Source organism: Microtus oregoni, unplaced genomic scaffold, assembly GCF_018167655.1.
Source record: "Microtus oregoni isolate MIOR12 unplaced genomic scaffold, Mior012 000050F_000, whole genome shotgun sequence".
Lineage (NCBI taxonomy): Eukaryota > Metazoa > Chordata > Mammalia > Rodentia > Cricetidae > Microtus > Microtus oregoni.
The window spans coordinates 1,190,917-1,203,255 of NW_024543224.1; positions in this window are offsets into that span (position 1 = coordinate 1,190,917).

Consider the following 12,339-nt stretch of genomic DNA (forward strand, 5'->3'; position numbering starts at 1 on the left):
TCATCAGCTCAAGCAAACTGTCTCAGTGGATGACCCCTTCATGGTCTTGAACTCCTTGCTCATACTCTTACTCCCTTCACTCTTCAACTGGATCTTGGGAGTTCAGTCCAGTGCTCCAATGTGGTTCATTACCTCTGTTCCCCATCTGTTGTCGGACTGTTGGACGAAACTTCTATGGTGATACTTAAGATAATCATCTGTCTGACTACAGGGTAAGGTCAGTTCAGAAGCCCTCTCTTCTATTGCTTAGGGTTTCAACTGGGTTCAGTCCTGTGGGTTCTTGGGCATTTTTCTAGAACGAGATTTTTTGCTAACTCCATAATGCCTCCCTCAATCAAGATATCTCTTTCCCTGTTGGTGGGAATGGAAACTTGTGCAACCACTTTGGAAATCAGTGTAGTGGTTTCTCAGAAAAAAAGATAAAAGTCCAGAGGAGGGAAAATGTAGACTGGCTAATTTAGGTTAAGAAAATCTAGCTAGAAACAACCCAAGTTAAGGCTGGGGTTTCATAAGAAAGAATAACACTTCATGTACGTTTATTTGGGAGCTGGGTGGCAGGTTCTCCAAAGAGCCAAAAAGTTCTAAAAAACCCAAATACATAAAATATCATTTAGTTAGTCACATTCTGTCAAAATTCTTGATATAAAACAATATGAAAAATAGTCACATCCTGCTAAAATTCTTGATATGCAAGACTTTTAGAAATAATACAAATTTCTGTAGCTTTAACCACTAAATTCCAAAGTAGTTGTTAAACAGCAATGCATAAGCATAGCTGTGTATCTATCAACCTTATTTAATATTTTTTCACTAATATCCCTAGCTAATCTCAGAAAAAAATAAAAAGAAAGAGAATTATTTTCCAAAATGTTATTAAGAATGTTGAATTTTAGAAAATAAAGAGGAATCAAAATAACAGTTTCTGTGGAGCTTTCCAGAGTTCAATAATATATCAGTAACAAAATACAAATTTCTCATATGTGGTTTGAATCATGGGAAGTTATAAAGGTAATGGTTAAAGTTAAAATGATGCATCTATTATTATATATGTTTACATAGGTAGATTAGCATCAGAAATAGTACCTGAAATTAACTTCATTAGTCACATGTAGCCATTCATACTTAAATGAGGATGCCTCTTTGTGTATCCACTGTGCAACCTATTCCAATCTTATAGTGTTTTATGAATGAGGTAGAAACTTCTCAGGAAAGATCAAATACAAAATGTATCATAGTGTCTGCCAATAAGAATAAAATGATCAGAGCATAGTGGCTTAAACTTTTAATTTCAACAGTCAAGAAACAATTGGATCTCTATGAGCTCAAGGTCATGCTGGTGTACATTAACTTTTACCAGGCTAGCCTGGGATACACAGTGAACAGTCTGTTCCAAAAAAAATAATTAAAATAAAATATTCTTCTAACTGTAAAAAGAAGAGAGGTATTTTAAAAATATTGAGACTATGCTATTAGAAAGTACACACTGCTTTAAAAGAAGATTGCAGACCTTAGGAGCATAAAATCAGATAATGTATCTGGTTTATTAATAAACAAAAATTAAACTTCCTTAAGTACATATAAGAAATTTTTTTTTACAGTGACCCAAAACTCAACAGGACATGTGCCATAATTTAAAGTAAAAGAGCATGCATTCACAGAAGTATATTCTAAAATTTAAATTACTTTCTTTTTCTGAAATTATATTTAAATTATTTTTACATTTCAGCTAACATCAAGGGAACATGAGAATTAAGTTTAGTAAATGATAAAACGTTCCCACCATGGTTTTAGGGTTTTTTCTAGGTTTAAACAGTAGAAATGACAACAACATAGGAGAAAAAATTTACAGTTATCAAGTTTGTAGAGTTCATGACTTTTGATGCAAGGATTTGATTATTATGAAAAAGCTTTCTGCTTCCAATGTGGTAAGGCAAAAAGAACTCTGGACTAAGGATTAGAAGAACAGACATCCAGTTCTTGATTTGCCACTAAACACTCATGTTGTAGGAAAGTGACTTTCTGTCTCCAGCCATCATTTCTTCTTTTGAAGCAGTGCACTTTTTTCTTTACTTTTTTCAAAAAAAAATGTTATTTTTTTGGTGGAGAGTTTTGAGACAAGGTTTCTTTGCAGCTATGGAGCCTGTTTTGGAACTAGCTCTTACACACCAGGCTGACCTTAATCTCACAGAGATCAGCCTGCTTCTGCCTCCCAAATTCTGGGATTGAAGGAATGTGCCTCTAACACTGCCTGGCAAAGCAATGCCCTTTTATAAGAGTATTTGTGATATCACATTCAACTGTAATAGTCTTTCTCTATTTTCCACATTGATCATTGCTACAGTTCATATAACTCCTTTGGGTTAAACTATTAACTGGTTTATTAAAAGGCAAATATTATCTGAGAAGCATAACACATTAAGCAGTTATTAGCCATTAAGCCCTCAGCTTGATTCAGATAATTAAATTAACTGAGACCTGAGGGAATAGAATTAAGAAGAGGAATGTTTGACATGAAGAGAAAGGGACACAAAGATGATGTCAGATTGTCCCAAGGAACCAAATGTTTACACATTAGATGCTATGAAGTGGTCTACCTAACTACAGTACATCCTATGAGAATTCTTAGCAAAATACCTATGGACATGATATGCATTCTAATTGAGACTCCATTTAATATGAAAGAGGTGATATCTTTGGCAGCATGGTTCTCAAATATGTTGTTGATTTTCTACAGTCTTTAAGATGACAAGAGACTTGCAATTAATTTGAGAAGAAATTAAATGTCTACATTCAAGAGAAAACTATTGGTACTATTGTCTATGAAGAAAATAATTGTAATAAGACTTTCACATTAAACAAGTCTCATCAAGGCTGTTGTAGATGTTGGTTTCTTTGCAACGGCATAAAGATGTCACCAGGCATTAATGACATCTGCAACAAAGAATATATTACATGTTTATCAAGACTAAGTATGGAACAGAGGATTATGCTCCTTTTTGATTATTATTTCTTTTATTTTTGAGATTATAATGTAATTATATAATTTCTCTCTTTCCTTTTCTCCCATCAAACTGTGCCTCCCATACTAATTTTTCTTTCATTGCTATTACATACACTTATGCATATTTAGATGCACACACATATGTATATCATACATATTTTTCCTAAATGCATAAGTAACACGAAGTTATTTCTTTATTTCGAATCTTAGCACTACTGCTCTAGCAGAACTGAGTGAAAACTACTGGAATTTTAAGGATGATGTTGTAAATATAGAAAATATCTAAAGCAATGGAAAATTCATTGTTGTGGGGTTACCTAGCCTGCCTAGGAGCTGAATGGAATCAGATCATAGAATCTTTTTTTTTTTTTTTTTTTGGTTTTTCGAGACAGGGTTTCTCTGTGGTTTTGGAGCCTGTCCTGGAACTAGCTCTTGAAGACCAGGCTGGTCTTGAACTCACAGAGATCCGCCTGCCTCTGCCTCCCGAGTGCTGGGATTAAAGGCGTGCGCCACCACCGCCCAGCTCCATAGAATCTTTCTTTAAGTAACAGAAGTTAAATCTTTCAATAAAGCATAAGGTATATAAAATAAGTAAATAAATTATTAATTAAACTTCAATCTTAAAATCATGATTGCATTATGTTTATATAATACTGGATATATATACATGAAATAGACCAGATTATTTGTTACTCAATGATAAAATGTCAAATGTTTATGCTTATTTCATAATCAAAGTGCATTATCAATCTTTTCATCAATCAACATGCTTTTATTGAATTCAGTTAACAAGCAATGGTGATTTAAAACTGAAGAGTGAATGGTCTCTGTGCTTTTGAATTTTCTAAATTAGATTATTTTAGCTTTAGACAGTTCTTGTAGACAAAGAATTTCTGTGAGGCTACAAAACAGCATTAATATCAAATTACTGATGCATCAATTTTTATATTTAAAGGATATTTTTAAATGTTAATTCCATTTATTTTTTTAAAAAAGATCACCAATTGCCGGGCTGTGGTGGCGCATGCCTTTAATCCCAGCACTCGGGAGGCAGAGGCAGGAGGATCTCTGTGAGTTCGAGACCAGCCTGGTCTACAGAGCTAGTTCCAGGACAGGCTCCAAAGCCAAAGAGAAACCCTGTCTCGAAATTAAAAAAAAAAAAAGATCACCAATTACTGTAGCATGACAAGAATAAAAAGTTAAATCATAAAAGCTATATTGATCACAGTGGCTCAGTACATTTTGTAAAAACCACTTGGCACAACATACTATGTTTAAAGCACTATAGAGAAATTCTTCATTTCTCAAAGCATGTTCCTTTATACTCAGTGAGTTGTCTTTTGTTCTATAGTAAGCTTTCAGTCAGCAAGCATGTCTTTGCTTATAGCTCTGGGTATATTGCCAGGACTTGAAAAATGACAAAATTATAATAATTTTACAGTGATTCATGAATAAACATACTTAACCCAGGAGTGTTCAGTAGAAAGGGCAGGAAAAGCTAATGCCTTAGCAGCACACAGACCAGATGGTGGGGTGAGTTTTTAAAATATTTGAAACAAAGGATAAAGGGACAGTTTGATGGACCCTCATTCTGAAATCCAGTTTTCTGGGGTAAGAGCCAATAGAGGAAAGCATTATTTTATGCATGCAAATACTCAATTAAGGTTCCAGTAATAATGTGGAACAAGTGCTATTTTATTTTCCTTTATCTCAGGAATCCAGAGAGCTAAGAAACCAGTGAAGTATGTAGTTTATAGTCCCTAACACAAGAGCTTACCAGAAAACAATTCTAAGTTTATATTTGACAAAATACATGTGTAGTTATTTTTATTACAATGTATTGCATGCTCATTTTAGGATTCTTTTAATATAAAAATTTAATGAGGACAACACTTTCAAACTTGTTGATAGCTGCTGCTCATGAAGTTTTAGTAAATGTTTCCTGGTATATAAATACAGATATAGAATTGGTCTGTGCATATATTTCAAGTACCATTTCAGCATTAAGAGTTACATGTATTCCCATCCATTTGCATGCAAAATTCGAGAAGTCATTCTTTTTTTACCGCAGCATAGTACTCTAATGTGAATGTATTCCATACTTTCTTCATCCATTCTTCCATTGAAGGACATCTAGGTTGTTTCCAGCTTCTGGCTATTACAAATAATACTGCTATGAACATAGTTGAACAAATGCTTTTGTCATATGATAGGGCATCTCTTGGGTATATTCCCAAGAGTGGTATTGCTGGGTCCAGGGATAGGTTGATCCCAAATTTCCTGAGAAACCGAAACACTGATTTCCACAGTGGTTGCACAAGATTACATTACCTCCAGCAAGGCATGAGGGTACCCCTTCCTCCATTCCCTCTCGAAAAAAGGCTATCCTTGGTGTTTTTGATTTTAGCCATTCTGACAGGTGTAAGATGATATCTCAAAGTTGTTTTGATTTGCATTTCCCTGATTGCTAAGGAGGTTGAGCATGACCTTAAGTGTCTTTTGGCCATTTGAACTTCTTCTGTTGAGAATTCTCTGTTAAGTTCAGTGCCCCATTTTTTAATTGGGTTAATTAGCATTTTAAAGTCTAGTTTCTTGAGTTCTCTATATATTTTGGAGATCAGACCTTTGTCTGTTGCGGGGTTAGTGAAGATCTTCTCCCAGTCAGTAGGTTGCCTTTTTGTCTTAGTGACAGTGTCCTTTGCTTTACAGAAGCTTCTCAGTTTTAGTAGATCCCATTTATTCAATGTTTCCCTTAATGTCTGTGCTGCTGGGGTTACACATAGGAAGCAATCTCCTGTGCCCATTTGTTGTAGGGTACATCCCACCTTCTCTTCTATCAGATTCAGTAGAAAACACTATCCTGAGTGAGGTATCCCAGACTCAAAAAGATGTACATGGGATGTACTCACGCATAATTGGTTTCTAGCCATAGATAAGGGTCACGGAGACTACAATTGGTTAGCCAAAAGAAGCTAAATAAAAAGGTGAACCCAAGGAAAAACATATAGTTATCCTCTTAGCTATGGGAAGTAGACAAAATTGCCGGGGAGAAAATTGGGATCTTGGGGGTGGGGTGGGATGGGGTAAGGGGAGATGGAGAGAGAAAAGTGAGAAGGGGAGAATGGGGGAACTTGGGGAAACAGGAGGATTGGGATAAAGGAAGGTTGGACAGTGGAGCACGGAGCCACAATTCTTAGTTAAGGGAGCCACCTTGGGGTTGGCAAGAGACTTGACCCTAGAGTGGCTCCCAGGAGCCCATGGTGATGTCCCCAGTTAGTCCCTTGGGCAGCTGAGGATAGTCAACCTGAAATGACCCTACCCTATAGCAATACTGACGAATATCTTGCATATCACCATAGAACCTTCATCTGGTAATGGATGGAGATAGAGACAGAGACCCACACTGGAGCACTGGACTGAGCTCCCAAGGTCCCAGTGAGGAGCGGATGGTGGGAGAAGATGAGCAAGGAAGTCAGGACCACGAGGGGTGCACCCACCCACTGAGATATTGGGGCTGATCTATTGGGAGCTCACCAAGGCCAGCTGGACTGTGACTGAAAAAGCATGGGATAAAAATGGACTCTCTGAACATGTCGAACAATGAGGGCTGATGAGAAGCCAAGGACAATGGCATGGGGTTTTGACCCTACTTCATGTTCTGGCTTTGTGGGAGCCTAGCCAGTTTGGATGCTCACCTTCGTAGACATGGACGGAGTGGGGCGGACCTTGGACTTTCCACAGGGCAGGGAACCCTGACTGCTCTATGGACTGGAGAGGGAGGAGGAGAGGAGTTTGGGGGAGGTGTAGAAGGGTGGGAGGAGGGGGAGGGAAATGGGAGGCTGGGAGGAGGGGAATACTTTTTTTTTCCTTTTCTCAATAAAAAATAAATAAAAAATAAAGAGTTACATGTAAACATTATTTTTATAAATTCTTAGTACTAAAATATAATTCACATAGAATAAAATGCTTATATTTTGAAAAGTTCATACATATTGACAAGGTCAAACAGCCACATAATGAACATCCCATCATGATATAAATTATTTCTGACACCAGAAAAAGTTGTCTCATTCAACTTGCTTGTCATCCCCAGGAGATCACTAATATTCTACTTTATGTTTGCTATAGAAAATTTTAGCATGTTAATGAACATCAAATTTAATTATTCTCTATGTTAATCTTTTATATCAAGGATTTTTACTTAGCAGGATTATCTGTAGTTTCATCCATGTTTTCACACGTATAGCTGATTCCTTTCTAACATCAAATAACATAGATATCTCTGTTTAATCAATCTCTTAGCTGGATATATATACTATTTCAAATTTCTGTCACTTCTAACATAGTCAGTGTTTACTTTTTGAAGAATATCCCAAATATAAGTGTTAAACATGAAGCTCAGTCTCTTTTTTTGGTGAATATTATGGTAGTAATTTTTGGTACAATAAATAATATTACAATTAGCATACTTTTAAGTCTCTGTTCAAAGACAGGCTGATTTTCCTAAAGTTTATTTTGGGCTAATGAATAGAATTGTCATGACCAACTATGCATATAATTTAATTGTTTTGTTAGAAGTTTCTAAATTGTTTATAACTGATTTTTACAACTTACAGTGCTCATAGTGGGGATGTACATTCATTGTTCCCTGTACTTGCAAGTGCTGATCATTATTTTCTTCAATTTTCCAAGTGATATCCTAAAGTTGTCTTAATTTTGTTCTGTAGATAAAAGACAAAAAGACTTGTTTCATTTTTGTATCAGTTAAGCTTTATTAAAGAATTTCTTTCTCTGTGGCCAAAATTACTATGATTTTGTTTTCATACTGAAAACTTGAGGTTATAGTTTCAACTTATATGTGCTCTGTACAAGTGAAAATTTATTAAATGTACTATTTTATATGAAGAATATTATTTTCTTAGTCAAATATTTGCATTTGAATTCTTAAAGAAGTATGTATTTTTATTATTCATCATGGCAAAGTATACATATTATCAAATTTGAGGTCAACCTGTTTTAATTGGCCAGGAAAACAGCATTAAGTTTATTAACATGGTGATACAATCAAGACCCAGAAATATTTTACATTGTGTTAAACTCAAACTGTGTCTATTATTGGACAGGTTTCTGTTCTGCCTTTCTCTCAGATGCAGAATATACCATTCTATTTTCCAGCTTCACGAATTTAGCTGATCTAAGTACTATAAATATATGGAATGGTAAAAACTTGTATTTTCTAGCTGGTTTATTTCATTTAACATTACATCATCAAATGTGATAAATATTGTAGTATGTATCAAAAATTTCATCCTTCCTCAGGGCAAATAAAATTCCATTGTTTCTTTTTGCCAATTTTTTTAGTAATTTACCAAGAAATGGAAAACTTGTCATGATAACACTTTTTGACTATTGTGAATGATACCGATTTGGAAAGAAAGATAAAATGAATGTGTTTGAGACTCGGTTTCCAAATCATCTAGACATCTTCTAGGTATTCCACTGCTAAATGATATGGTAATTCTGCATACATTTTTTGAATGTCTGCCATAATTGATCACAGTTGTTTCTTGTTTCGTCTAGCAATGAACAAAAGTTTGAATTTCTACACATCTACACCAACGCTTAGTTTACAAGTTTCCTTTTTTTATTTTTGGAGTGGTTATGTTAATAAGCTTTGGCTACCTATAGGAATATTTTATTTCATTTTCATCATTTAATATGATGTAAGCATAATTTATAGCAGCAAGTAATTATGCAATTATTAGAAAGAAATGCAACAATGTTTGTTTCCTTCTCTTTTCCAAATTAACTTTTGTTGATGCAACCATTTTTTAGCATTCAATTATCATTTTCTTTGGGTATTTGCCTTAACATTTAAAAATAACATATTTAGGCTGTAGAGCTATCAATGCAATTAGAAGCATTTGTTGATCTTGCAGAAGACTAAAATTCAATTCCCAGCAGTGTCATGGTGACTAAAAACTATCCTAAACTCCAGTTCCAAATTATCTGGGCCCCTCTTCTAATTTCTGTGGACAGCAAATATCCATATGGTGCACATGTGGGCCAAATATTCACAGATATAAAACAAAACAACTACAAAAACCAACAAAAAACACATGATTGATTTTTATGCCCTACATTGGTCTAGTACAACTAATTTTCCTCAGTTCTGCCTACATCTTGAATCCCAGATAGTGTGCTATAATATCTACAAGTGGTAATTAAGTTTACAACTAAGTATCATCTGGCTGTAAGGAAATAAACCTGAATTACATGAAGGGTTATATAGGGTTTTTTTGAGACACATTTATCTGTGATAGTAAATCTTGATTGTCAAATTGATGGGATTTATAATCATCATGGAAACAAATGTCTGAGCATGTCTTTGATAGATTTTCTAGATAAGGATAATTGAGAGTGAAAGGCTCATTCTAAATGTATGTGATAGTATTCCAGACTGAATAAAGAGAAAAGAAGCTAAAGTTGAATAGCAAAATTCATTTTTCTCTTCCTCATAATTGTGGATCAGTATAACCAGTTGTCTCAGGTATCTACTGGCATGAATTCCATAACATAATTAATTGTGCCCTTGAACTTAGAAGCAAAGTAAACTTTATTTTAGTTTTGTTGGGTATTTTATGTTAGTGACAAGACAGGTAACTAATGCAATGTAAGCATTTTTCTGGCATGGTTACTTTAATAGCAAAAAAAAAATCAATTTTTCCTTAGCTTATTATTTTTCTTGTTATTTACTTATATATTATTATTTCTAGTTGTTGAATTGTATATTATCATTGTTTAGTTATTCTCCAGCCTAATACTTAAACTTACATGTTTTTCATATTCAATTATTAATAGTTAACTCTAATTACAACTTAGTGTCAATAACTGACATCATTGAAAACTTTTAAAAAAACTGACTGTCAATTAATGAACAAAATATTATTAAAAATTTTCGAAAGGATACACACTCAATACCAGATGAGGATATAGTAGTACATGCCATAATATAATAGTGTAATTAGTAATATATTTGGCACTGTGAATCAAACAATGTTAATATAGTTATCAATGGATATATTTCTTCATATTTACAGTCATTGTGTGAATAACATCCTCACTCTAATAATAGTAAAATAACAACAATGAAAACATCCAATATTATAGTACTTATATCATATCTTCTTAAACAGATAACTGCGGTGATCATATGAGAGAGAGAGAGAGAGAGAGAGAGAGAGAGAGAGAGAGAGAGACAGCATGGATAATATTTTGGTATAAATTTGGTTTTAGAGAAAATTTCAAATCAAAAAATCTCTTATGAGTAGTAGGCACTGGATCTGGCTTTTTTAAAAGGTCTAAATAATTCTTGCAGTTTCTAAATTTTCATCTTTTTTCTTTTTTTTAATTAAAAATTTTGTCCTACTATCCTCCTCCTGTTTCCCTCCCCCTCCCTCTGATCCCCCTCCCCATCCCTATCCAGTCCAAAAAGCAGTCAGGGTTCCCTGCCCTGTGGGAAGTCCAAGGTACTCCTCCCTCCATCCAGGTCTAGGAAGGTGAGCATCCAAACAGACTAGGCTTCCACAAAGCCAGTACATGAAGAAGAATCAAAACTCAGTGTCATTGTCCTTGGCTTCTCAGTCAGCACTCATTGTCAGCCACATTCAGAGAGTCCAGGTTGATCACATGCTCCATCACTACCAGTCCAACTGGCCTTGGTGAGCTCCCATTAGATCAGCCCCACAGTTGTGACTTCCTTGCTCAGGTGCTCTCTCCTTCTGCTCATCTTTTGGACCTTGGGAGCTCCTGGCTCCATTTGAAAGAAGAGATGGGAAGGAACCAATGCAAGAATTCCTCTAACAACCTGAAAGGCAACATGACATCACCAGAATCCAGGGATCCCGAAACAAGAAGAATTGTACACCCTACTCCAGAAGAATTAGAAGAAATCGACTCAAAAGTGAATTATATGAAATTAATAGAGGACCTTAAACAGGAGGTGAAAAACTGCCATAAAAAATTAGAGATTACAAACAAAAAGGTAGAGGAAATGAATAAATCACTCAAAGATACCCAAGAAAACCAAGAGAAACAAGAAAAAGCAACCAAACAGGTAAGGGAAGTGGTTCAAGACTTGAAGAATGAAATGGAAGTAATGAAGAAAACACAAACAGAGGGAAGGATCGAGATGGAAAATCTGAGTAAACAAACAGGAACTAGAGAGACAAGTACTAACAACAGATTACAAGAGATAGAAGAAAGAATGTCAGACACTGAAGATACCATAGAGAAAATAAACACATTAATCAAAGAAAACAGCAGAACCAACACATTCTCATCACAAACCATTCACGAAATCTGGGACACAATAAAAAGACCAAACCTAAGATTAATAGGGGTAGAAGAAGTAGAAGAAGTGTAGCTCAACGGTCCAGAAAATATACTTAATAAAATTATAGGAGAAAACTTTCCCAACCTAAAGAAAGATATTCCTTTGAAGATTCAAGAAGCATACAGAACACCGAATAGACTGGACCAAAAAAAAAAAAATTTCCTCGCCATATAATAATCAAAACACAAAACATACAGAATAAAGAAAGAATATTAACAGCTGCAAAGGAAAAAAGACAAGTTACTTATAAAGGTAAACCTATCAGACTTACACCTGACTTCTCTATGGAAACAATGAAAGCCAGAAGGTCCTGGATAGATGTACTCCAGAAACTAAGAGACCAAGGATGCAAGCCCAGACTACTATACCCAGTCAAGCTTTCGTTCACTATAAATGGAGAAAACAAAATTTTCCAGGAAAAAAAAAATTAAACAATATGTAGCCACAAATCCAGCCTTACAGAAAGTAATAGAAGGAAAATCACAACCCAAGGAGTCCAACAATGCCCACAATAACTCAAACATCTAATGACCCTTCCCCATCACAACTCAAAGAATGGAAACACACAAACTCTAATACCAAAAAAAAAAAAGAAAGAAAGAAAGAAAAAATGACCAGAGTTAACAACCACTGGTCATTAATATCACTTAATATCAATGGACTCAACTCACCTATAAAGAGTCACAGGCTACGAGATTGGATACGAAAACAGGATCCAACATTCTGCTGTTTACAAGAAACACACCTCAACAACAAAGACAGACTCAGAGTAAAGGGCTAGGAAAAGGTTTATCAAGAAAATGGACCTAAGAAACAAGCAGGTGTGGCCATACTAATTTCTAACAAAGTTTACTTCAAACTAAAATCAAACAGAAGAGATGATGGAGATGGACATTTTTTGCACATAACAGAAACGATTCATCAGGACAAAGTCTCAATCATG